General features: G+C 38.4%; 1 protein-coding gene across 3 annotated transcripts in view; it reads right to left on the reverse strand.

The window, feature by feature from the left end:
* LOC114526062 overlaps positions 1-24,768 on the reverse strand; it is a 95,837-nt gene that overhangs the window by 19,004 nt on the left and 52,065 nt on the right. The gene's annotated exons all lie outside the window — the stretch shown is intronic.

A 24,768-nucleotide genomic window follows, 5' to 3' on the forward strand; every position in this document is an offset into this window, starting at 1 on the left:
TAGTAACACAAGGTATAGCGATTGCGTAATTTACAACTTTAATTGGCCACATGTGACCAATTAAAGTGCTCCCCAAAAATCTACCAATCTACCGTTTTGGAGAAATTTCCCCAAAAGTGAGACCAATCAAATTTTATATTTTATTTTTGAGCAATCTGATTGGTTAATGAAACAGGAAGTTAGGAACTTTTTGAAGAAATTTTCAAATTGTTGAGGAATTGTTGAGATTTGTTCCTTCAAGTTAGGAAATAAACAACAGATCTGATATCAGAAATCTATTAAACGGCGATTTTTCCAGAAGAAATATCGGGGTTTACTTCGGTATTTTGATCACAAAGATATTACGTTGTAAATTGTAAGTTCTACCTCATCACCCGCTGCGCTTAGTGATCACGTGAGAAGCATAGCGACCTCGCGACATTAATCAGTGTATAACGATCCTTTTTACGACTAACACGTCTTTATCGCAGCTCTCGAAATTTGTGATTTTTTCATTCAAGTTGTAGAAAAAATGAGTTCAGAAACTCCTGAGATTACTGTGTCTCAAGATTCAGATAATTCTCAGCGTTCCAGTGTTATCACGGACGCTGAGACAAATAATGTTCTTTTGTCCACAATGCAAGCATTGCTAAAGGGCATGACTGAAATGTCGCAGGCATTCAAAAAGTCGCAGCAAGACGACGACGACTCGTGGCTTGACGACGAAGTGGATGATGGTGGTGAACCACAAGCTAAGAGACCATGTCTGGAAACCTCGGTTTCGCAATTACTTTCGTCCGCAGTTACAAACGACGGTCCCTCCACTTCTGCCGAAAGCGGGCAACCTATGACGGTCGAAAGCGCTCAAGCACAACCGAGCACATCATCGATCCTCGACAACATTGCACAGGAACTCCAAATGGAGGAACCATGTGCTCCACGGGTCCACGATCAACTCGCGACGATCGTCAATAATTTGGCGCGCGAGAGATTGCCTGACGATACAGTTGCAACGAAGTACAAACTGTACGATCGACCGGAAAATTGCGGTGCGCTGGTGCCGGTCAAAGTTAACCCCCCATATGGGACAAACTGAAGTCCGAAACCAGGTCTAGTGACTTGAGGTTTCAAAAAATTCAAACGGCGTTAAACAAAAGTTTAATTGCCATGGTTCAGGTTACAGATTGCCTGACCAACTCACTCGCGGCCTCTGCGGAGAAAACGAATCTCCCTAATACAGAAGATCTGGTCCGAAAAATGATGGACGCCGTGGCTTTTGCGACATACGCCAACCACGAATTGAACAACAAGCGCCGCGAGTGTATCAAACCGGAGCTACACCAAGATTTTCGGCCCCTGTGCTCAACCTCGAATCCTGTCACTACGTGGCTTTTTGGGGATGACTTGTCGAAACAAGTCAAAGACATGACTGAGGTCAACAAAGTTGGTCAGCGCGTGGCCCAAAGTCAGTTTCAAGAGAAAACGTCGACTTTTAGCTACAAGTCAAAGGCTCCAAGAGGGGGTCGTCACGGCCAGAATAATTTTTTCGACCGGCGCCGCCACCATCAGCACAGGAAGAGAGGGAATTCCAAACCCTTGCTACCACGTCAGTAACCGTGAGTAATCCTTCATCATTACCTTTATCTCAGGTCTGCGCCGCAAAAGTTGCTGGCAGGCTAAAATATTTTTTGCCCGAATGGGCCAAGCTCACCTCAGATAAAACGATTTTAGATTGTGCCGCGCATTATCATATTGATCTTATTGACAATGTATCTCCTATCCAACATACCGTTCCGAATCAGATTTCGTTCTCTGAGCCTGAACGGCGGGTAATTGACACTGAAGTGTCGAAATTGTTGGCGAAAGGGGTCATAGAACCCTGTGTGCCTGAATTGGGCGAATTCATTTCTACTGTCTTTTTGCGTCCTAAGCAAGACGGAACTTACCGCATGATCCTCAATTTAAAAAGGCTTAATAGCTTTGTTGAATACCACCATTTTAAGATGGACACATTAACAACGGCAATTAAAATGATGAGACCGGGCTGTTATATGGCATCTGTCGACTTGAAAGATGCCTATTATACTGTGCCCATTGCTCCAGAGCACCAAAAATTTTTGAAATTCTTTTGGCGTGATGGAATGTATAAATTTACGTGCTTGCCAAATGGGTTAGCTTGCGCGCCACGAGTTTTTACCAAGTTGTTAAAACCTTTATTTGCAACCCTAAGGAAACTTGGCCATTTGTGCTTTGGTTATATCGATGATACGTATCTTCAGGGAGATACTATCACTGAATGCTCTAGTACGATTGAGGCTACGGTAGCATTATTCACAAAAGTTGGGTTCATTACACACCCAGACAAATCCGTCTTACAGCCAGTACAGAGGCTGGTATTCCTCGGGTTTATACTAGACTCATTGCTCATGCTTGTGCGTCTCACACCCAAAAAAAGCAACTAAAGTCAAAGATATGTGTTTGAAACTAATTTCAACCACTTTTCCGTCCCTTCAGGAACTTGCTGAAGTTATTGGTCTAATAGTGTCCAGTTTTCCGGGCGTAATGTACGGCCCTTTATATTATCGCGCTCTTGAATCAGCTAAGAGCGCTGGGCTTCGAGCCGCCAAGGGAAACTATTCATTTAAAATTGCCCTGCCTCCTGAGGCAAAACAAGAATTACAATGGTGGGTTGTTAATGTAGAATCAGCCATCAATCCTATAAATCGTGACCCTCCACACAAGTGTGTTCAATCTGACGCCTCTCTTCTTGGCTGGGGCGCCGTATGTGAGGGTGTTACCACCGGGGGTCGCTGGTCTGAGGTGGAAAGTACGCTCCACATTAATGTACTAGAACTGAAAGCAGCTTTATTTGCTTTGCAGTCCTTATGTAAAACTGATGCTAATATTCATATTCAAATGCAACTTGATAACACAACTGCTGTTGCTTATATTCAGTCAATGGGAGGCAGTAAATCTCCCCATGCAATGAAATCGCTAAACAGATTTGGCTATGGGCAATTGACCGCAATATCTGGCTCAGCGCGACACATTTACCGGGCGCGCAAAATGTTATCGCCGACAGAAAGTCGCGTAATTTTAGCGATAACACTGAATGGATGCTTGATCCAATTGTATTCCAAACTATTACAACTTATTTGGCATGCCTAGCATCGACTTATTTGCCTCGCGCCTTACAGCCCAGCTTACTCCGTACGCTTCCTGGCAGCCCGACCCTAATGCTAAGTTTATTGATGCACTTTCTATCAATTGGCATCAATTTGAATTACTCTATGCATTTCCACCGTTTAGCATGATAGCCAACTGTTTACAAAAACTGGATCTGAACGCGACCACGGGCATATTTGTTCTCCCTCTGTGGCCAACCCAACCTTGGTTTTCGCGTGCGCTGCAAATGCTAGTAGCCAAACCATTGCTCCTACCCAACGCATCGACCTTCTCCGCCTTTCGAGCAGTCAAACTCGTCATCCTCTTGCCAAGAAAATGCGACTGATGGCTTTAAAGTTATCGAGCAATCTTTCCGAACAAGAGGCCTTTCGCCAGACGCTATCGCCATCATTCTCAACTCTTGGCGAGATGGGAGCAGGAAGCAGTACCGAGGCTATCTTAAACGATGGATTCAATTTTGTGGTGAAAGGAAGATTGATCCAGTTCGAGCGCCTTTAGCGCAGGCGTTAGATTTTTGACGGCTTTGTACAACAAGAATGGCCTGGGTTATAGCGCATTGAACACTGCCAGATCAGCTTTGTCCTCGGTTCTAATTTCTACGGAATTTGATTCATTTGGCTCTCATCCATTAGTCATTCGTTTCATGCGCGGGGTGTATAACTCGAGACCAAGTTTACCTCGATATACTGAGATTTGGGATGTCCGTATCGTGTTGGACAAATTAAAAGAAATGTCGCCCAATTCATCCCTGTCATTAAAAGATCTAACTTATAAACTTGTCATGTTGATTGCTTTGGTGTCCGCTCAAAGAGGACAAACTATCCATTTACTGAATACTCACAACATGACGGAAAATGATTCCTCCGTTCACAATACCGGAACTGACAAAAACAAGCAGACCAGGGGATCCCGCCAAGGTCATAAAGTTGATGGCATTTGCCCCAGATAGGTGTTTATGTGTTTATGACTGTTTGAAAGAGTATATACAACGCACAGGTACTTTGCGGTCCGATGATGGACAGCTCTTTATCAGCTATATTAAGCCGTACAAGAAAGTCAGTCGGGAAACAATACGACGTTGGCTCAAACACGTTATGCTATTGTCTGGCATAGATATAAACATTTTTAAACCTCATAGCACTCGAGCAGCATCAACGTCTGCTGCAACACAGGCGGAACAGCCAATTAGTGAGATTCTTAACGTAGCGGGCTGGAGGTCTGATTGTACTTTTGCCAAATTTTATAACAAGCCAATTAAGCCAACTTCAGGCTATGCCGATACTATTTTGTCAACTTGATGTAACAAATGTGATTTTCATTATCGTAACGTTCGCGTTATTTTTTCGAGAGCTTGTATTTTCATATACCGAGATTGCGTGTTTGCATGCTTTAAAGTCTCACGTGATCACTAAGCGCAGCGGGTGATGAGGTAGAATTGAAAAATTAAACGAGACTTACCTGTAAGTCGAAGTTTGATTGTGATTCTGCCGAATCACCCAGAGCGCTTAGGGATTACGTGCCCTCCTCTTAGGATATTTCTCCCACCCGATGGTTTGGTGGTTTGCAATACACGCAATCTCTTCGTTAAAGTCTGATTAATGTCGCGAGGTCGCTATGCTTCTCACGTAATCCCTAAGCGCTCTGGGTGATTCGGCAGAATCACAATCAAACTTCGACTTACAGGTAAGTCTCGTTTAATTTTTCAATTTTGCTTTGACAAAAATCACGTGACTGTCTGTCACTGACCTAAATATATGAGGAGCTCACTGATGCGCATATTATGGTAATATCACACCGCAATATGGCGACTGCCAAAGAGTGCGCTAAATCGTCAAAGCGGTCATCATAACAACGGCTTTCCTTGGAGGCTAGTTTAGAAAACTTACGGGAGTAAACCGGTACAATAGAGAAAAAAAAGACCCCAAAGCAGAGCGACTTCTTCCTCACGTACGATAGCAGTGGTAATCTCATACGTGATTCCAATTACAAATACCGCTCTGTTGCTGAACGCAATGAAAAGCAAAAAGCGCGCTACTTCTGGCCAAACTAGTAGTGTCACTGGTAAATTAATGCTTAATTTTTTTATATAAATAATTATTGTATTTTTCGAGAGCGACGACGTTGACCTTTGCCCATTTGAATGAGATAGTGGTTTTGATTTTGACATCATTAATGAAGAATCATCTGATGCTTCTCTACAAAGAAGTTAGTTTCATCCCTATATACCCTGATGTTTCATTTATTACTACTACTTATTACGACTACTCAACGCTGGCGTGCAAGCATTACTGTGCTATTCATATTTATAATTTGTAGAAAATTGGACCACCTGTATAGTAAATTGTGAAAGTTTGACCCAAGAGATGAAGTCCAGTACCCAGTCCATGTGGACAACAAGAATGCAGTCAGTGGATGATGCATGGAAAATAGTAGATCTGCTATATTTGCTGCTGTTTTAAAAAGTCATGCGATTCCTAAAACTTGGGCTGTTTGGTTCATTTGCAGAGAAGGCAGAGTTGTTGTTTGGTGACGCTACTGTGGACCAGATGCATTACTCTGTAATAATTGTGATGAGACAGCTCATGAGATTAATCCTTTGCATCATAACCGTGATGTTTGGATAAATGGATTTTATCAACCATTTCCTCCAAATGAAACAGTCCTGCTAAACGGATCTCCAGGCTTCAACAGTAAGTGATTATTGTAAATTTAATAATTCAAAAATTATCATTGGTTTGTTCAGATGCTGACTATATTCTTGATATTCTTGTTCCAGAGACTATGAAATATATCAATTATAAATATTGCTATGCGTGCATTTATTTTTTTATACAATCATTTCTGGTAAACTACAAGTACTGGTTCAGTAATCTTATACTGTATAAAATAGACTGATTATTACATTTTTTACAGGAAGATATGCTCCATTTTTATTTTGTAAAGAATGTATTCATTGCAAGGGCCAGGATACACTTTCCATCATCCCCTCTAATGAAATGTGCATTCTTATAACAGCCAAAGGTACGAATTTAGCTGTGTATAGTGTACAGTAGTGTGCACTACATCATGTGCTCTAAAATTGTAGTTACTATCGGCTTATCTTGATTTTCAATGTTTTCTTGCAGGAAGATTTGATTTGTATTTATTCACATACAGTTGCACTGGATGTGATCAACAGTTCTCACCATTAACACTGGAGAAGATAATTAATGAAGGGTATTGGCCAGGTGGCCAAAAAAATCTTAATTACATTTTCTGTGAAAATATGTTCAGAGTTTGCGATTCACTGCGAAAATACATGCCAGGCACATTTGAGACAGCATTTCTTAAGTCCTTGGCCTCCATATCTAGTGAAAAGGGCAGGGTTAGTAAATCATACTCAGGTCACTGTACATAGATTTGTACCATTCATAAATGAACAATTAGCAAATAAGAGCTGTACCAGATATATATATCAAAAGCCAGATGTGTACCATTGTAAAGCATCTGGTCAATCAAATTTTGTACCTGAAGTGGTCTAAAACTGTAGATAATCTTCCTCATAAATTTTTAGTCAGCCATCATCAACACATCAGTGTTTCATCCTGCATTCAAAGAATCGTGTTTTGCCATGCATGAAGTTGACATCTTACAGGAAAAACAATGGGCAAATTGCCCATCATGTTTTAGATCCCAACATTCGTGTCATGTTGATGAAAACACTAAACTTTATAGATACAAAAGTGTGCCAAGGTATTGTGTTGTTGCCTGGCCAAATGTCCGATGATTTATATAATTTGTTGTTATAGAGGTGAAAGAAAATGCTATTATGCAAAATACATTCATTGAAGATGATAAACTGGTAGAGCAGGAGCACTTGAACAATGTTTATTCCAACAACTCAGCTAAGGTATGATCATGATTGTCAGGAATTATGGAGAGTTGCAATGATACCAGTTTTGTATACAATAATAATAATTATACCAAAACTGCATAAGAGTTATACTTATAAATCATATTTAATCCTCCCAGGGTCATTCAAGTAATTCCTATTGTGGTTCCTCTCATTGGAAAGCTGAAAGGAATACGGTCAACCGTTAATCAAAACTAGATGAAACTGGTCTTGTTGTAGCAGGCTGTAGACATTCTCTGGCTCAATCTGCTGTAAATATGCATCAAGGTGAAGTGTATGGATACACACATTATTAATTTGCAGATCAACCGACTAATTCACCATAATGTTAAGTTCTTATCGCAAGATGTGATTTGTAATTACTGGCCTTGGTTTATTTCGCTTCCAAAAGATTTGTTACCTGATGAAGCCTTTTTGATGGCACCAGCACTATCTATCATGCATGGTAAAGACAATGTGATGCTTTGGGCCGCCTTCACTCTGGCCTTTTTTCGTTTCCTGCGCTGTAGTGAATTCACGTGTAATTCTCCATTTGATCCCGAGTGCCACCTATCATCCCGCAATGACATTATTTTCCACCCAAATATCCTCCACGCGGAATATTATGATGTCTTGATCAAGCGTTCCAAAACCGACCCTTTTCGTCGTGGATGTCGTTTAACAATTGGCTCATCGTAATGTCAAATCATCGAAGGGTTTGGATAATGAGGAAAGGGAAAACATACTTTTCAATTAACCGCTTTTTATCGCTCTGTGAAATAATATTTGGCGCGCAAAATTTTTGCAAACCTATCCGCACGAAACGATCATCTAATTGACAACAATTGAATGAATTTTACGTCATTTAATTGAACCACCCAGCGCGTGCGTTTTCGATGAAAATGATTTTGTCGTGAATTAAGCTAAAAACTGGTATGTGATGGTCACTGAACGGCAACAAACCCAAGGGCGTAGAAAGCATCCAGTGATTGGGAGGTACCGGCTTCCAAATAACTCTGCCCGGTTCGAGTTATTAAAACATATCTATTCCAGTCATCGTCTGGCCAAACAACTCGTCCACTGCTCCAATTTACATCAGCTGTCCCACTTACACGTGTAACCCTAACATCGCATCTACGTCATCTACTTCAAGGGCAAGGACTAGCCGAAAAACTCTACGCCTCTCATAGTTTCAGGATCGGAGCTGCTACATCTGCGGGCTCAGCCGCGGCCTAACCTCTTGGCTCATCAAAACGCTAGGACGTTGGTCTTCAGACTGTTACAAGAGATACATTAAGACTCCAAAGGACGTCTTAGCTTCCGTTCCATAAAAACTATTAACTTCAAGTACCAAACATTGAAAATTTTGTTTAATATCTACCTTTAAAACTCAAACATTATGCTTCCTTGCTGTATAGTCTGTATAATACCAGTCTCCTATTTGTGTGTATGTAGATCCTTCCTGCAAACTCAGCCTGTCGTATGTTTGTTCTGTCATGCAACCACGGCAACTGCACGATATCTTCAAATCTGTTTGTTCAAGGACGCACATACACACAATTGCTGGCCACCCTTGCAAGATTGTGTCTTAAAGACATTTTCGGGTGGACCCTCTCCGCTGTCGAAAGACAGGACTATAATTCGGCCTACTTCCCGTGGCGGAAATGGCATTCTGCACTTTGTGAAGACCGCCATTAATGGCAGGAAGTGCTGTCCTTCTGGACAACACCTCACCACGTGAAGTGCATTTGTACATGTCATTCTGGTCGAAAACGCGAACTGATGACCTGACCTAGAGACTCGATGGGTCAGTCAGACAATATTTGGGTCGCGAGGTGACTGACCTGGACAGGGGTCCGCCTGTTCCCCTGTTATCTAGAGGTTCACCTGTTCCTCTAGAAAAACCGATAGTTTTTGCATGCTCTGTCGGGTTTCTCAGTATAACTAATGGTTGTCCCTAGATCATCAGGTCTCAACTCACTGAACAACATGCACAGAGCTGGCTCACACCCTCTGCGAATTAGAGGTCCTCGTGTTCCTCTAGGAAAAACTTAGGTTAATTAGAGCCTAGACCTTTTTTCGAGCGCTTCCTGCCTAATTTATATGGCACAAAAATGTCTCATTGTGTTGTTGCTTTTCAAAATCCTTATAAAGAATCTTAACATATAAACTACATTAAACGTATTATACATGTTTATGGTTTAACCTGAAATACACGACATTTTTCATTTTTTATGTTGTAGCTTTTTAGGAAAGTAATGTAGAATGTATGATTATAAGTACGTAATAGCAAGAAAATTCTACAACAATAATTATGTCAGTAGATAATTGGGTTGAAAATATTAAAACGATCAAAAACAATTAATAAAAAGTCGCTGACTTAATAAATAAACATAATGTAATTATTATATTTATCACATTGTATCCCAAGCATCCGCAATTTTTCCCACAGACAGCGGGAACATCTTTGTTGGTAGAGCACATCTTTAAATTTAGCATTCATCCGCCAATCGCTCACTTAGCTGAGCCGCCTTGCGAGGGCCAGTTAACTCAATTAAGACTGGAACGCTAGCTCTCTCACTTTCCCACTCACTTTCCCTCATTAATGAGTGAAACCAAAATAGCGGATCATGGTTAATTACTAACAAAATGCGTCTTCACTTCTTGAATGGCTCTTTGCATTCATGTAATCGAGAAACTATACAGACCAAAACATAAGTCTCCCATCCTCGATGAAATACTGCCATAGTATTTCTAGAATATGAAATTTCCGCTTTGGCTTTTGTCTTCGACTTCAAGCCTGCATGTCTTGATCTGTATCACTATCAGACATTGCTTATATAGTGCGATGGAAATCATGGAATGTCTTCCCGAGTAAAACTAAAACAACGCTGTTCACAATCCTACATCTGAAACCATGTTTCAGTGGGTTAACATAATTACATTTCAAAATAAGCTTTCTTATGTGAACTTCACAGCGTCTAAATTAACAGTGACTAAACATTACGTCTACATCTGGCTAAAAACTTAACAAAAAGCTCGCCTTCCATGCACGATATGTATCGCAACAGCTAGCAATCTAGTGTTTATTCAACATATTTGACCATCCAAAGCCTGTCTGCAATCGTAACCGTGAATCTGACAAGAGGTATCTTGTCCACAATTTGATTTGCTCATGAGATGTAAAGAGAAACAGCCAACATTACATGGCCGGCACATTGTGAGAATTAAGTGTAGTATAGTGTTACACAAAATGACTCAACTCAGACGAAGCTATCGATCAGCTATGCATCATGCTGATGAATGTGTGTGTGATGTATTCATTATTAAAATATCTAAGATTCTAAATGTTAAACAGTTCATCTAATCTTGCTAATATATTGTATTATTTATTAATAGTTTGAAATATTCTCGGTATACATTTTCGGTATGATCTTGAATTGATAATCAATTATTGATAAATATTTTAGGGTGTAGCCGTAAGAACGAGAATGCAGAAAAATTTAATATAAAATGATTCAATATTACACAATAAAAAATCAAAACAAAGTAATACCTTTTTATTCCAAGTACAACAGAGCGCGGATATCAGGAATCTATTAAAAGATCGTTTTACCAAAAGAAATATGACGAACTAATTCGTTTGTTTTTTGATCACATAATTCATAAATAACAATTATCAAACCAGTGACAGTTTACTGTCTGTGGAAGAAATTCAAGTATTCCTTGGCGTCAATGTGAAATTACTCAGTTTTCCTGACTGTTCGAAGGTCGGGGCGGGCGAGCAAGCGAGGTTAATAAAGTTTATTATATGGCATAAGGCATGTATTACAGTTGAAACAAACAAGAAATGTATGAATTCGTATTAGTTGCCTGGTACGCATTTGATAAAAAAGCATCAAAATATTGCATTATATAGCTTAGCTAAAACCGTCTGGAGCCATCTTACTAATTTGAATAGCAATTAAATATGCCTTTCAGAATTAATTTGTGCCATTTTCTTTCTAAATTTAATACAGAAATAATACGAATGAACGCAGCATATACGTATGTTTCCCGTGGCTGGGTCATTGCGATGTCAGAAGCAGTTCAAAAAATTTTCTCTTAAACATAACAGTTTCAACAAAATGACGAGCTGCTTTTTTATTTTCACATCGTTTGTTTTTTCCAGGCTTACAATTAATGCAAACTGGATCGTTCTACAAACACATCCTTTGTCCACACCGTCCATTCCCGTTACAACGACAGCATCGAGTCATATTAAGCTACAAGCAACTACAATACTTACTTACGTGGTGTACCTACAAGCTAATTTACTTAATATTTGCTTTAAGCAAAAAGATAAAATATTTTAAAATGTTTATATATTGCATTTATATGGAGTATAGAAAAACATACGTGGTAAATTATATCGTGCATGTGCATGACAGATACTTTTATCTTGCAACTTCACGGTTATGCAATAATATAAATAATATTGAGAAATAGGAAGTTACCAATGCGAAATCACTGCAACCATCGCTGATATACAAGAATCAACATTTAATCATACCAATTAGGGGCTGATTGCATGGACCGGGAATCCGGGATAGCACGTTTGCCCAGCAAACGATTACCGGCATGAGTGATTTCAATACATTACCAGAAATTTGGGACATTTTGCGTCCGCGTTCGTGGGCAGCGTCCGCTTCTTGACCAAAGGAATTGGTGAAAATTTCATAAAATGGCTCGATGGTATAATTATGCAATTATAATTATGCTTCAAATGTATATGGCCGGATGCTTAACACACTGCAGAATCATGAAATTTCAAACGCTGTGGGAACCGTGGCGGTAAAAAATACGAAGATATTTATGAGTTATATCGGTAGCTATATCACAACCAAAGACATTTCCAACTCCGAACTTTGCATCGTCCAAAAGGAAAGTGGTGTATTTGACCAGATTGTAGAGCATGTTTACCGATATTACTATGGTTTATATAGCCGAATCATTCAAATTGGACTTGTATATAAATCGCACTCAGGAACCTAGAGGATTTGCTAGTGAGTGAATATTTTTTCTTATAACTCTTCCTTTCTTAGCGATTTACAGAATTCGAACTCCGAACCAAGAAAAAAACACACATACGCAGCGTAATTTAAAGTTTTGTGATTAAGCCATATTGTTTCGCATGAAATTTGGCCGCCATGTTTGTTTTTATCCGAATGCAAGACGCCATCTTGTCCCAAATTTCTGGTAATGATGATATTTTTAGTGAAATTTTTGAAATCAATTGTGTCTCGTTTAGCCTTAATAATTTCAATCCTTCCTGGGTTTATAGTAATATTCATTCTTGTGATTTTAGGCCAGTTTAATTTGCGCGCCTAAAACGATTACATGCAAACTTCTACCCCGGCAACTTAGCAGGGGCGTGGCAAACGAGCTAGGATTCGAGGGGGTGTCACGTAATATTGTCCCACTTTTGATAATGGAAAATTAAAATTTGTGTATGACATGGGTGTAGGAGATTTGTCAACTTTTGTATCACAAGCATTAAATATTCATGAATAATGAAACAAATGTTGTTGTATATTTGATCAATTTGCTTACAAGTAACAAAGCAATTTGACCAACGTTTTTTATCATGCTGAATTATCAGGGGGTGTCACACCCCTCGCACTAACCCCCTCCCCAATTGCCACGCCCATATCGGCAAGCCGAGCTGAACCGCTTGACACAACCACAGCTGACCCGGTTTCATGTAAGCGAAACGTTTGAATTGACTATAATAAACTATAGGGAACGGGCCAGCCTCGCCCATGCAATCCACCCCTTACATCATGACGCGGGTTCACATCACTATGCATGGACCTATTAGAAGTAGAGCAAGAGGCCTATTGCAAGATACACAAAAACGAGGCTAGTCAGGTTTTCTACTGTAAAAATTCCAGAATAATTTGTTTATTTCTAAATTTTGATTGCAGGAAAGTTCGTGTTTTGTATCTTGTGATGTAAAATAAATATGATTTTGATATTCGAAAAAATTAAGATCTGATTATAGCCTGACTACACCAAGAAATTCGAGAGCTTCGCCACAGGCTTCTTGCTCTCTTTCCAATAGGTTCATGTACTTTATCTTTCAGAGGAGCTTCAAAAAACTGCTTTAAAATATAAAAATGGAATGCTAAAAACTTCTGATAAAAGTTTTCCTGACAAAACAGGAAACTAATTCTAAAAGTAAAGATATTCATGATTCATCACTCATTCCAGCTATTTTAGATCAAGAACTGAGTAATTGACCTAAACCTTCCTTGTTATTCATTTCACTCAAGTCTCTGACTAAAGTAATAAAGATGAACAAAAATATCCTTCATTTATAGCTTCGTTTGCCTGGGTACGAAATATTTTCCTTTAGATTTTAATTTCTAATGGAAGAAATCATATTTTGCTATTTAGGGCAATAAACAATTGAAAATGTATTCAGAAAAGGCGTAATTTTTTATGTTTTTCAGAGCCTTTTTTTAATCAAAGCGGAAAAACATGTAATAATGATCCATGTTAATTATAGAAGGATTTTTCGTTCATCGTCTAACGTTAGGAGCAGTAAAGCAAGTAAAGGGGTATTATACTAAATTCCGTGTGTAGAATAAACTGAACGCTTAACAAGTAAGAGGCTGAATATTCATGTACGCTTATCACAAGTACACAAAGGAAGTATGTGAATTAATGGATCTCACACGCAGGTTACAAACACACAGCAGGAAAATCTCTAGGATACAAAATATATTTTAAAAAATATTTTTGTATTAATATTACACAGTTCAAACGTTTTCAGAGATGAATTCCCTGTTCGTTAAATCCGTTGACTATGTTAAAGTTAATTGGCTTTTTTTAAAATATATTTCAGACAATATGCGTGCGTTTCGCCGTTAAAACAAGAAATTCCATGCTCAACAATTTACATCACAAAAGGAAAAACTAAAAAAACGTTTCAACGATTTCCGTGGTTTTCGCATTTCAGGACGTTCCATAGCTGAACGTTTTGATTTACGCGTGGTTTTCTCATTTAAACAAGAAATCGGATTCTAAACTACTTACATCGAGAAAGGAAATCTTAGAAATACTTTTCAATATTATGAATTTTTAAATATTTGTTGCCATTTCTGTCAACGAACAGAAGGCAACGCGTTAATGGAAGAAAGAAAGGAGGTGGATGAGGACAAAATATATTGCCAGAAAAGAAAAGATCACGAAAGTGTCTGGAAGCTATAATTCTGCCTTCCGACACCTTAACAAAATGTATCCATTCACGGGTGAAAATAGCGATCAAATCAGAATCGATATAAGCAGCCATTCTAAACTTTTCAATAGGAAGGTTATGAAAATTTTGCACATCATTTGGAAAAGTAATAGAAAGTAAACGAATATTAGACGATGCATCTCCTGTCAAGAACACTGCATTGCGAGTCGTTTTTGTACCAAATAAAGACCACCAAAGAATATCCTGTAGATTCAACTTTCCGGTTGAACGAACCACCCACCTGTTGCCACATTCTATTTCCAAGAATTGATAATCTGACCTAGAATCCAACAATAACATAACAGCACACCCGTCAGAACTTATTGCGACAGAAGGGTCAGTAAACCTACATAACGGCGTTTCTTGATAACACAGTTCTTCGTTACAAATTCTTAAAATAGAAAGTTTCCGATCGCCGTAAATCGCAAGGACTCCATTTTTAAATGCAAGGACACGTTCAAATTACAATAGATTCTTCATGTGGACTTCCCAAGATATTTTCGCTCCTAGGCTCATAGGGATATTTAACAACCAGACCTTCACAGACCAACCAAAGGTACGACTCTGACCACCAACATGCTAATGCTCGTTGTTTCAGTGCAACAGTTTGCAATGATTTCCCACTATCAACACTTCTTATTGAAAGAAGGCAATTTTCAAAACAACACGCTACATACAAGGTGTCTGGAGAGAGTGCACGATAATCTATTTGGGCATTGTCAACGAAAGTAGCATCAGGCCATTCGAGAAGAGATTTGAAGGATAAAACACTGAGTACTTTGGGAAATCCTAAACATAAAATGAAACTCGTCCCATCTAATTTCGAGATGTAATTGACACGAGTATCACAAGGCAAAAATCCAATCTCAAGCACGTCAACGATCTTTTGATTTATGACATCGTACACTGCCAAAGCTAAATCATTTTCAAAATCATTTACGAATGCAACACACCATTTTTTTTTCCACGAAATACTTTTGAACAATATTTATTGGAAAAAAGAACTATCTGACCAGATGGCAAACAGATATAATTCATTTTCACTCTAACATTCAAGTCGAAATGCAAATAAGGCGGGGAAAACACTTGAAAGGAATCATTACTACACAAATTCTGGTCAACATGAATATTCTTGTTATCAATCTTTTTCAAAGTTTCAGAATTCAAGACGTTCATGTAATCTACGACAGAGGAAACATACCTCACTTCATAATCTGCCAAAAGAAGAATGTACGAGTTACAATTACTAAACAAACAATACGACCACGCACCATACACAGTCTCAACTTCAACCAATATCTCCTTCCTTTTTACATCCCACACTTTGATTGACGCTTGCTCTAATGTGACAAGTTTCATTCCACATGAAGAAAATGAACAGAAACTGATGACCGGGCCGTGCGCAATGAAGGGGACCTCTTTCTTTTCTTTAATATTGATGCAGAACCGGATTGAATTGTATAAAATACGAAGAGTCTGGAGAAAAGGCACAGAATTGGAAAAGAGGTTCTATAATAGTAATTTGTGCCTCAAAGATAGTTGTAAGATCTGGTATTTTGAGCATTTGAACTTTTCCCTCAAGCACATTTACGCAAGCAAACATCGTATTGTCTGGTGACACAATAAAATCAAATTTGTATGGAACCACAGCTTCGGGGACAATGCTTAAATTAGAATTCCTTTCAGTTCTCACATATTCTATCCAAATCTCATTTGTCGCACCCAAGATATTCCTAGCTACACTTTTGGAATTGACGGCACCTTGTGAAAAATCAAAGTATCCATTAGCGAGTGCTTGCAAATATGTGTAACTATCTTTTTCATAAGTCAAAACTATTCCTCTCTCAGACCTAACTTCTACCATTTCGGAGAAACAAAGGTGTTGCATGATGCCATAATAAATATCTTTGGAAAGTTTAGAACGGTACGTGACAAGAATTTGCCTGAAAAAAGAACTGTTCAGGTGATAAAAAATTTTTGTTTCAAGACGTTTATACCAACATGCACCAACCAATGAAATTCCTCTACCTCGCCTGCATCGACCAAATATTTCCAACCATTTTTTAAAGCGTACCTATTCTCAGCTGAAATTTGGAATTCTAAAACTGACTTCAAAGCATCTATTTCGCAGAATTGTTTCTTACAAGCACGCCAGAGACGTCTATTGCCGTCTGAAACATCTGCAACGAATGCATGTTCTTCATAACCGTTCAATGTCAGCCAATCCCATAATGACTTATGATAAACTGTCAGACACCCATCGTAAACTGGAAGAATTTCGGACATTATGTCAAGAACCGCTTTACGTATTTTAAATTCGTCTTCAGAGAGACCCATGCATGTGAAAAGAACTTTTATTGGGAGGGGTTCCTTAGAAACGGCAACGACATTGATGAAACTGTTTAAAGACATGAGGTATCTTGCTTGAAATGTTGGAGGCCTATGTCTAAACGTTTGAACTGCTTTTTGTAATATCCCGAAATACCGTTGGAGATGTAATCACTTCGGTCGGGTTCAATTCCCGCCCTTTTCTCTCAATTCACTGACCAAGTAATAAGCGTACAAAAACGATCCCTGACACTTTGAAATAACTGACCTTATACTTTTATCATCAAGATTAGGTAAACTATGACGAACAAAAGCTCTATGTCGTGGTTGTGATCTTTGTCATCAGGACGGATTTCCCACGGGTGAAAATGTTCAAGAATCTTTCGCACTTGTAGCTCTGGTCGACTTGAAATGAATATTTTAATCCAAACTGGCAGTTCGCAAAATCTCTCAGATATCAACTCCAAAAATTCGCTTTTCTCGTCAGTTTTGCTCTCGTCCAAAGCATCAACGATGATCAACATTGGATCGTGTCTGTTAAGGGCATGGAGGGGGTCGTTCAAAAGAACACGAAATGCGTCTGACAGCGAGTCACGAGAATGTTCACGACGAAGAATTTCAGTCAGTTTATCACGAAATCCTTCAACATTATCACACATTTGACTGGCAAGAGACTGAAGGATTCTCTGAGCATTGCTGTAATCAGAATTTCGAAAATCACAGAAATGGTGAGCTGCGAGTTGACCACGTTCTCTAAAAAGCTCGCAAAGCTTTGCAGACAAAACACTTTTCCCAACACCTGGACCTGCAGTTAAGATCAAGACCCTGGATTCTTCACTCTCAAACCAATTTGAAAGTTTATCAAACAACCACTTTCTGCTGCCATCTTGAAATTTTCTACAAAGGTCACGAATCTTTCCAGTGAAGTTAAATTTAGCCAGTTGCTCGACAGGCGAGGGATGAACATTTTCAACTGTCTTTCTAAGTTTGATTACTTCACATTCAACATCGTTTAATTTTGACATAAAATCATCCTCTTTTTCTTTCCACTCTTTTAATCTTTGAATATAACTTTCTTCTTCAGGGCTAAGAGGAGCCACCTTTAATTCATCAATATCATTTTGAGGAATTCCCAAGTTGACTAACGGAACGGAAATTTTTTGCCACAATGTTTCAAACTTTATTTCTTTCAAACTAGCAGTCGAGATATGACTATAGGCTTCATTTCTAAGCATTTTTACTCGTACAATATTTGCAGATATAGAAGTGTCGCTGACAGGAGGCATCACGTTCCATCCGGTTGCTGGTGCAGACAATCCACAAATATTTCGGAGCAGGACAGTCAACAGGGTAATATCAAAGTTTTTTGAATCTGGTGTACCAGATGTTGGAAAGAGTAGATACCATTGCGAGGCGTTAATTACACCGTATCGTATTGTCTGCAAGGTCTTCTTGTTGGCATTCAAAACGGAAGCTAAGGTGGAAGGTGGATGTACCGCATGCAAAGCATTTCTCAAAGCATTTGTAGCTTTATCTACCAACAAATGACATACCCTGAAATAATTAGCTTTGTCTTTCAATGGATCCATTGTTGTCTTTAAATAGTAACTTCACAATCCCCTATAAAAGTAAACCAGAAAACAAACTGTCATGCAGGATGATAATGCTTATGACACTGTTGTACAAATGTTGTTGTAAACAAATGTTGTGTACAAATGTTGTTGTCATATAAACGCGTTAAAAGACTTTTCAAATGGATTACCGTTTCGTGAAAATATGGAACTTAGTCTACCTCATTTTCGCTAATCTACTTAGAATTTTGGAGTCCTAATGGGCAATGACTTTCAACAACCAAACGAATTATGATGAATATTAACAATAAATCAACAACTTGCTTTTATTTTCGGCATAATATTCAAAAGATGCTACAGATATCATTCTCGAGAACCCTGTGATTTCTCGTCTAGATAGCTGTAATAGTGTATTGCATGGACTACAGGCATGTCAGTTATAATGAGTTCTGTTGAATTCTGTTGCACAGTGGTCCATATATTTGAATGCTTTTTACGCCGGTATATATATATATATATATATATATATATATATATATATATATATATATATATATATATATATATATATATATATGTATATATATATATATGTATATATGTGTATATTTATCATTTATAGACCTGGAGCGAGGGGAATTCGACGAAATATTACCCCCAAGGGAAGATATATCCCGAGGGCTTCGCCCGCAAAAGCTGGGTGAAATGGCTTCTTTTGCCTCCATTTTGAAATTGTTGACAACCTCGAGTCGTGTACGAGGCATCCACGCGTGGTACACGCAAACTCGAATACCCCGCAGCGGGGTATTCGACTTTTATAGCATAATGTGAAAAAATTCGATGGAACTCCATGATTAATTTACTGATCACGTGGTACAAATCGAGCTTTCTGATGGAGATTTACAGTTGAGATATAACATATATAAATATATTAATATATATATATAAAATCGTTATTTGTTATATCTTGTGCATTAAAGGTAGTCATTGATGACGATAATATTTTTTGATTGATCATCGTAAACGCTAATTAATTTTTGTGTTTTACTTAAACATTCTTCAATAAAATAATATTTGTTTGGGTTCTCAACTGTGAGTAAGAGTGAATCCGTAAAAAACAGAGCATTGTCGTTTTTCTTACCCATGAAAAATAAAACTGCAAAACAGAATATAGTATCGATATAAAAAAGATCTATTGAAATAATTTTATAGGAAGTTTGCTTCAAAGCATTTTGGATTACCGTAATCAAACTCCTAAGCTCTTTGTAGCTTTTCGTATTTTCGAGGAATTTATTTTATATTTCGAATCGACTAACATTTAGGTTGGCAAGGCATCTAAATGAGTATGAACTCTATTGTTTAGTCAGAAGCTTTATATTGAAGACTGGCACTTGCACGGCACGCCGGAGTTAACGCCAGAGCAGGCGTCTTGTTTTCTTTGACAATTGCTGTTTTTGAAATCAATTATATCGTCCTGACATCAATATTACCAGTGTCAATCGTAAACCTACACACATTGAAAACCGGGTTGAAAAAACTGGCTGAACCAGGGGGGGAAACGAACTTCATTCTTTGGATCGTAATTCTCGTAAGTCCGTGTGGTCGTAAATTGTGTGGTAGGTGGTGGTTGTGAAGTGCGTGGTAGGTGGACGTTGTGAATTGTGTGGTAGGTGGTGGTTGTGAATTGTGTGGTAAGTGGTCGTTGTGAAGTGCGTGGTAGGTGGTGGTTGTGAAGTGTGTGGTGGGTGATGGTTGTGAATTGTGTGGCAAGTGGTCGTTGTGAAGTGCGTGGTAAGTGGTGGTTATGAAGTGTGTGGTAGGTGATGGTTGTGAATTGTGTGGTAGGTGGTGGTTGTGAATTGTGTGGTAATTGGTGGTTGTAAATTAATGGTAGGTAGTGGTTGTGAAGTATGTGGTAGGTGGTGGTTGTAAATTAATGGTAGGTAGTGGTTGTGAAGTGCGTGGTAGGTGGTGGTTGTGAATTGTGTGGTAATTGGTGGTTGTAAATTAATGGTAGGTAGTGGTTGTGAAGTATGTGGTGGTTGTGAAGTATGTGGTAGGTGGTGGTTGTAAATTAATGGTAGGTAGTGGTTGTGAAGTATGTGGTGGTTGTGAAGTATGTGCTAGGTGGTGGTTGTAAATTAATGGTAGGTAGTGGTTGTGAAGTGCGTGGTAGGTGGTGGTTGTGAATTGTGTGGTAATTGGTGGTTGTAAATTAATGGTAGGTAGTGGTTGTGAAGTGTGTGGTCGGTGGTGGTTGTGAATTAATGGTAGGTAGTGGTTGTGAAGTGTGTGGTCGGTGGTGGTTGTGAATTAATGGTAGGTAGTGGTTGTGAAGTATGTGGTAGGTGGTGGTTGTAAATTAAGTGGTAGGTGGTGGTTGTAAATTAATGGTAGGGAGTGGTTGTGAAGTATGTGGTGGTTGTGAAGTGTGTGGTCGGTGGTGGTTGTGAAGTGCGTGGTAGGTGGTCGTTGTGAATTGTGTGGTAATTGGTGGTTGTAAATTAATGGTAGGTGGTGGTTGTGAAGTGTGTGGTCGGTGGTGGTTGTGAAGTGCGTGGTAGGCGGTGGTTGTGAATTGAGTGGTAGGTAGTGGTTGTGAAGTGTGTGGTAGGTGGTGGTTGTTTAATGTGTGTGGTAGGTGGTGGTTGTGAATTGAGTGGTGTAAACAAAACGCTTGCTCGCGGATCTCGTCCCATACGAAAACAACATTTTCCGTGGTTCCAATGGTTCCACGACGTCACTAGGTTACCGCAAACACTTTGCTAGGTAGTGTATGGATCCCATGATATTTCTTACTTCTGCACCATCATTGGGTTTGCTCATATTCCTAATTTTGGAAAGTTCAAGCATTCCAACTGATGTACGTGATTACCTACCTATGTAGAGAACTGACGTGACATTTGTTTGAGTGTTCCGAATTTGTTCCGGCAACACTCGAATCAACAATAATCTTTTATAATAATGTAACTTGAAATACATGCATGCAGCAACCCCTCGCTATTTCAAACCAAGTACACAATTTCCTGAGTTAACCTGACCTAAACTTATATTATGAAATGACACAAAACTCAAATCAGTCTTATTATATTTTACCGAGTATATTATAGCTAATGTTTCCATCATTCAATACAAAAATAATCATAAAGCTAGTGTAAACATTGCCCGTTTAATTTTGCTGCATTGTACCATGTCAAGTTTCAAACGATTAAAACAGTACAAAATCTTCACAGACAAATAAAAAACTTCAAATGTTATTTTATTCTGTATTTTGCAGTCGCCGCCGGCGGCTAAAAGTTTTATACTTTATAAATATAGTTTGTATTTTTTATACCAAAATTCAAATTACACTTTCAAAAACACTTTTTGAAGTTAAAGCAAAGGTGTAATAGCCTTTCACAGGTTTATGCGTTTGCATAAAAAGCTGAAAATTTAACAAATAAACGGCATACAAAGCTGAAAAGTATACAAATACGGCTCATTCTTATCGCGAAACAAATACGAAATAAACAAAGTAAACACGTATCTTTTGTCTTTGAAAACATTTATAAGTTTGCAGATTATGAATTATTCCTCTTACACGGCTTTGTCTTGACCGTATCCACGTTCATCTTTGCTAACTGTCATGCTTCATATATTTTGTTTCTTCTCGTTTTACTTTCTTTGCACAAAGTTTATGAAACGCTTTTACAAAAATGTTTACGAAATGACAGTTAATATAAATTGCTGGGGCCGGTCGTATGAAAGCCGGATAGCGCTATCCACCGGATAGTGATTTTTTCAACCGTTCTAAAAATGCTTGAAAAGCTATAAAATCTCAGCTTTGGAACTAAATATTATTAAAGAGGATCCTCGACTTAGGAATACTAAGATTTAATCAAAGTTATACCTAACAACAGGTGATTTAAAAGCGATTGAAAAAAAACACTATCCGGTGGATAGCGCTATCCGGCTTTCATACAACCGTCCCCTGACGTTCTCATTGAAATACAAACTTTCTGTCTTCGCCAATCAGAACGTTCGTTGATTACCAGACGTTATTCGCGCATGCGCATAACTTACAAAACCACCCAACGTCGACCGTCCATGACAAAGAATTTGGACAACTTTGGATTCGCCTATGTTCTACCGGGTGTAATTCCTAATCTCCGAGCGGAATTAGTACCCTCGCAGGCGCTCCGCGCCCGCTCGATCCCAAACTGTACACTTATGTCTCCCAAATACTCTCAGCTCACTAGAATTCTCAATAGTAATACGTTGTCAACACGTTTTTTTGTCAGGCGATTCGCCTGATCTTAAAAAAGGTCACCCGCGAGCAGGTGACAACCACTGATCTATATGTAGTTCCTATCATGAGCAGGATTTTGACATTGTTGAGTTTCACTTTTCTTCCTCTACAACGTTTTAACAGCAGCTTCAACTGAACATCGTGGTCTTTCACTGCTCTGAACTTTCGCAATCGATTACGAATTGAAATATCATCAGTAGCCGTCTTAATGCGTTCTAAATCTTCGATAACTTGATAAAAAATTATTCTCCGGCTCGAAAAGCTTTTGTGGTATTTAAAGAACGCAGCAAAAATATAATAAATAATGACATTGTTTAAACAGTTCGAGTATTTGCGCGGTTTGGACCGTCTAGTCTACATTCCTAGAGACTTGTAATTAAGTTTAATATTGCCAAGGGTACGGTGTGATATTCGAGTGTAAACGAATGTTAAATAAGGCATTTTCCATTCGTACGAATGTTAGCAATGGTAAGGTCATTTAGCGTGCATGCGTGAGACCGTGCTCAGCAGGAGAAAATCGCAGCATGACACAATTGACGATACGAAAACACTTACACCATTGGTACAATTTTCCTTTTACCATTGGTATACGTTCATGTTCGTATTCACAATACGAAAATATAGACTACCAATAATAAAATAACTTTGTCTATTGGTACTTGCTACAATATTGGATACGTGCGGGTGATTTTAGCAACGATGCTTAGAAAGAATTTTAATTTCTTTGTTGTTGTCTCGTTGCTTCGCTAAATTTCCGGCGAAACTTTGCAAAAACCTTTTACGCACTGACTTTCCCTTTAAATTGATTCATGCAATCTCGTATAGCAATGTTGCCTGACGACACTTGCAGATAAATTGCGGCATCTTGCTGGAAATTGGGAAAGCCATCGCGTATATTGTTGGATTAATTGTTTCACCGTATCTCTCGTCACGCCTGTTAAACTTAAAGCGTTCGTAGGTTTCATTTGTCTCAACAATAATTAAGAGTCTCTTCAAATTTCTTTATAGCTGTAGCAAAACCGTCTTTATCATTCCAAACCGTAAAATGCATCTGATCTTTCAAACATTCCCATCGCTTAATTCGCATATTGCCTAATTACTAACAAAAATGCGTCTTCACTTCTTGAATTGCTCTTCGCATTCATCTAATCGAGAAACTATACAGACCATAGCATAAGTCTCCCATCCTCGATGAAATACTGCCATAGTATTTCTAGAATATGAAATTTTCGCTTTGCCTTTGGCTTTTGCCTTCGACTTCAAGCCTGTCTTGATCTGTATCACTATCAGACATTCCTTAGTGCGACTAAATGTCTTCCCGAACTAAAACAACGCTGCATGTTCACAACCCTACATCTGAAACCATGTTCAGTGGGTTTAACATAATTACATTTCAAAATAAGCTTTCTTATGTGAACTTCACAGCGTCTAAATTAACAGTGACTAAACATTACGTCTACATCAGGCAAAAACTTAACAAAAAGCTCGCCTTCCATGCACGATAAGTATCGCAACAGCTAGCAATCTAGTGTTTATTCAACATATTTGACCAACCAAAGCCTGTCTGTAATCGTAACACTGAATCTGACAAGAGGTATCTTGTCCACAATTTGATTTGCTCATGACATGTAAAGAGAAACAGCCAACATTATATGACCGGCACATTGTGAGAATTAAGTGTTATATAGTGTTACACAAAATGACTCAACTCAGACCAAGCTATCGATCAGCTATGCATCATGCTGATGTATGTTTGTGTGGTGTGTTCATCATTAAAATTTCTAAGATTCTAAATGTTAAACAGTTCATCTAACTTGCTAATATATTGTATTATTTATTAATAGTTTGAAATATTCTCGCTAGACATTTTCGGTATGATCTTGAATTGATAATCAAATATTGATAAGTATTTTAGGGTGTAGCCGTAAGAACGAGATTGCTGAAAAATTTAATATAAAATGATTCAATATTACACAATAAAAACAATCAAAACAAAGTAATACCTTTTTATTCCAAGTACAACAGAGCGCGGATATCAGTAATCTATTGAAAGATTGTTTTACCAGAAGAAATATGACGAACTAATTCGTTTGTTTTTTGACCGCATAATTCATAAATAAGAATTATCAAACCAGTGACAGTTTACTGTCTGTGGAATAAATTTAAGTATTCCTTGGCGTGCATGTGAAGTTCCTCAGTTTTCCTGACTTAAATTTTAACCTTACTGGGGGTGAGTTAATAACTTCTTATCAAGACATCGATA

The sequence above is a fragment of the Dendronephthya gigantea genome, unplaced genomic scaffold (assembly GCF_004324835.1).
Source record: "Dendronephthya gigantea isolate DGI-Jeju-01 unplaced genomic scaffold, DenGig_1.0 000037F, whole genome shotgun sequence".
Lineage (NCBI taxonomy): Eukaryota > Metazoa > Cnidaria > Anthozoa > Malacalcyonacea > Nephtheidae > Dendronephthya > Dendronephthya gigantea.